This window comes from Chlamydotis macqueenii, chromosome 4 (genome assembly GCF_036417535.1).
Source record: "Chlamydotis macqueenii isolate bChlMac1 chromosome 4, bChlMac1.mat, whole genome shotgun sequence".
In the NCBI taxonomy this organism is placed as follows: domain Eukaryota; kingdom Metazoa; phylum Chordata; class Aves; order Otidiformes; family Otididae; genus Chlamydotis; species Chlamydotis macqueenii.
In genome coordinates, this window is record NC_141559.1 from 49,348,316 (window position 1) to 49,352,436 (window position 4,121).

Here is a 4,121-nt window from a genome sequence, read left to right on the forward strand (position 1 = left end):
TTTACTCTTGTTCAAAGAAAACCACCTGTGTTTGTGCTTTGCATATCTGTATAACCTGCAAGCGCCTTGTAGTTACACTGTCTGCAAAGCTGGTGCTGGGAAACCTGGATTCCTTTCTATGTGCAAATGGACTGAATATTTCTGTGCCTTGTGCTAGGAGTGTAAGGTGTTGCTACTGACACCCTACAGATTTTGTGTAAAATTATAAATAACATATTGCTCTTCATTGTAATATGGAAACTTGTTTTTGGCCTGAGTGTGCTGAGACAATTTGGCTGCATATATTACTTTTTTTTTTTTTTTTTTTTTGCCATTGAACATATTGTTCCAGTCATATATCTTTAGTATGTCTGTTCTAATTAATATTTAACTTTTTATAGGCTGCTGGTTTAGCGGGATAAATAAAAACCTCTTAAATCAAGAATATACTAAAAAGATTTTTTAAAAAATCATTATACAGAGAATGAGATCTATAAAAATATGGTTTTGAACAGTGTCTGAAAAAGAAAAACTGTTAAGAGCTTGCAAGATATTTTTTGTCTTGCTCAGAATCCTCTTGGCTTTTACTGAATGTTTTGTTCTCTGCGTAATAAATAGTAATATTTAACTACTCTACAGTTTCTATGTTTCTGGATTTGTCACTCCAATACAGCTGTAATTTGGTCAGCACATGAACTGTATGAACCAGTGTTTCTTTAAAGTTTTATTTTGTACAATTGTCCTAGCCTGTGCCAAAGAGAGCATTTTTTTTTTCCCCACAGTAATATAATATACAGTCTTTCAAGGCTCTCCTAAAAGCTTCACTGGACTTTGGATCATGCCCTGGTGTGGGGAGAGGGAGGATTAGGTAGACTGAGTGTAACTAAAACCACTGACTCCGTATGCTGAAACAAATGTGCGCTTTGCCATATATAGAAACAAAATCCTTTGTGAACTTGGACATTGGGTAGATAATATTACTTGTCAAGCATATGCTGTGGAGACAGAGATTTTAGTTGGTGGTACTGAGCATCTGCTGAAGACTTGTATGCATTTTATTTTAAAACTTCATATATTAAAAAAAAAAGGATAATCTGCTTGTGGAAGTTTCTTGCTAACAATTTCAAAAGAAGCTATTTGAATAGCTTGCTTGGATGAGAGGAGAAAAAAAGAAACACAAAAGGGCAAATCTGCAGAGTATGATTGCCTTTAAAGAGAAAATTTGCTGTATATATGCCAACAAACATATCTTATTTCCCACCATTTTATTTATAGATGTATGAACCACTAGGTAAATAGTAATAATCTCATTCTTGTGAAAAAGCCCTGCTAAAACAGAGTTTAGATCAAGTGCCTGTGTTTTATATGCAAGTCAGATCTCTACCCACCTGTACAGCTGTTTCCTTTCATAAGGTTTATAGAAATTTGAACCAAAATTCTCGATCAAACACGCCTCTGAGGTTTGGAACATCTGAAAAGAAGTGCAAATTCTGAGACTGGCTATATCTCTAGTTTTAAAAAGTCAATTATTTAATTTCTGTTAAGAAACTTTTTCTCTATGAAAGTTGCAAAAAATATTTCAAGCTGTGTTCGTGTTAACAGGCAGTGTGATGCAGCAGGAGCAGATCAGTTGGTACTGAGGACATGGCATCTACATTTACCTAATATGTGTTTCAGGGAGGGGCTATTTAGCTCTAGTTTGTTTCTATGGACTGAATTCCCATTAGTGGTTGGTGCACATTTAGCAATGCTCCCAAACATTGTCTTCTAGTTGAATTTCATCATAAAGGAAACCACTTTGTGCACTCTAAAGCTGTTGTGTGATGTGAACAAAAATGCAGGAAGGGGAAGTGATGGGGCGGAGGGGTTACTTTCAATAGCATACTTCTGGTCTGAACAAAAGTGTTAGTCTAATTTTTAAAGTGATGAAATGTGTTTGAAAAACTGAATAAAGTTATTGACTCAATGCAAACAGCATAGTTTCTTTTAACGACTCTAGATAACTTGTTAGGTTTCAAATTGTTGGCAACACTTCCGTGTTACTTAAAAGACAAAAACCATTTGTCTTGGAACAATTGATACAAAAGGATCACATAAATCAATCTGTATATTTTCAGATGCAGTTCTTGGCTTACTTGTTTGGAGAATTACAGGTTTTTAACATCTCCCAGAACAGCCATGCTGTTTATGCAGCAGTAGCATAGCTGAGGAAAGCTTTTCACATCTGTTGATCAGCGTCGGAAGAGTTGAGATAACAAGCATGTGAAGTCATGCTTACTGTCTTTCCCTCTACCTAAAAATGAATGCCATGGCTCTCCTTGGCTTGTAATGTGTTTATATATATATAAGTCTAGACATAGCTGAGAGGCATAGTAGCATTAAGCTATCATGATTTGATAGAATGGCTGTGCCATTCTTAAGCCAGAAGATAGAGTGGATAGTTCTTTAGCTGGACACTTTGTAAAGGATTTATGCCAGGAACCACTGACACCTTACTCGGATAAAGAATTTGGCCGTGAGGACACAAGAGAGAGAATTGCTATCTTTTTCTCTCACATTTAAATCTTTATATTGAATTTCCCCAGACTGAAATGACTGTAGGATGAGATTTCCTATTTTTCTCCTCTGGCAGGATCAAGGATTTTAGAATCTGCATTAACTGAAAATCTTTGTTTCCTTTATGTTATTTTGGTGTAAAGGTTTTCACATATGCTGGTACTTGCAATTTGATAGGCTTACCTTCTAATTCTGTCAAAGTCATGTCCAACCTCTCAAAATAGCACCATGTGATGATGCAGTACCGCTGAACTTACCCCAAAGTTTTGGCATCAGGTCATGTTCTATGACTTTCTTTTAACCTGACGGTTCTTGTATCTACTTTTCTGAGAGTTTCTCCATATTTACAATTGGTATGTTTGGCCTGAGAGAGCAGTTTTGGGCCTTCAGTTTTGAAAGCACGTGATCTTATTAACTTTTAGAAAGTGAATTTTGCCCAGATTGTATACTCAAATGCCTAATACAAATATTGTGTTTCATTCTTGCCAGTGGTTTGATAAATCCGAAGCATACTCCTGTCAGGCTGAAAATGCCAAGCTTCTATTATTGTCAAGTCAGTTGACACTCTCACTTTCTCATTTTTCATACCAATTGAAAAGAAATACAGAATCTTTACCATATGTAGTAGATTGATTTTTACCTTCAGTTCCTTCACAAAGAAACAAACATTAAGCAACTGTTTTAAAACACCAATGACATTTTAAGTTTGTAAAAATAGACATTATGTGCACTCTCACTTTTAAAAGGATTTTCAGATTTATTTTGTGGGCTTTATCAGTGGAAAAATGTAAATGCAACACAGAGCTTCCGTGATACAGGAGAAGCAGAATTATGTTTTGTGCCTAAAAATAATTCAGGAACTAACCTTTAAAAGGGTGCAACACTTTTTTAGTGTCTGCTTTTGATATGCAGACACAAATTATAAATGCAGTGACACACACATTTTTAAAACATTTGAATTCTCAAATAATAGTTTAAGACATTTTGAAAAGTCTTTGAATATGTGGACATTGTATTTCAAGCTTTGGGACTCATCTGAATTTTTAAAATAATTTTGAAGTAGGTAAAGCTTCTTATTTTGATTCCATATTCTTCTTACATTTTAAGCTTCTTATATTTTAGAATGGGAAAAGTATACAAGACTGTTTGCCACTGAGTTGTTAGTTTCTGCTAGTCTGGTAGAGTTGATGCAAAATTTTATAGATTTTTCTACTTTAAAGAGGGTTCAAAATACCCCAATAAATCGTTTATGAATGGTGTTGATATTTTTTGAAAATGTTAAGTTTCAGTTTGTCAGTCAGGTGTGTTTATGTAGCTGGTACTTATCTGAAAGCAATGAAGCCCTTAAAAAGTTTCAGAAATTGATTTAAAAACTGTGTTCTTCCAGCCTTTTTTTCCTTAGGACTTCACCAGGCTTTTTATAGAAGATCTTTCATTTGCATATTTTAATTCACATTTATTTTTAAAGTTTTCAAAGTTTTAATTTACCAGCAATAAAGACAATATGATGATGTTTCCCCATTGTTTCTATTACGGAAACCCAAAGATGGAAATACAAAAAAAAAAAAAGGACTATTTTCTGCAGA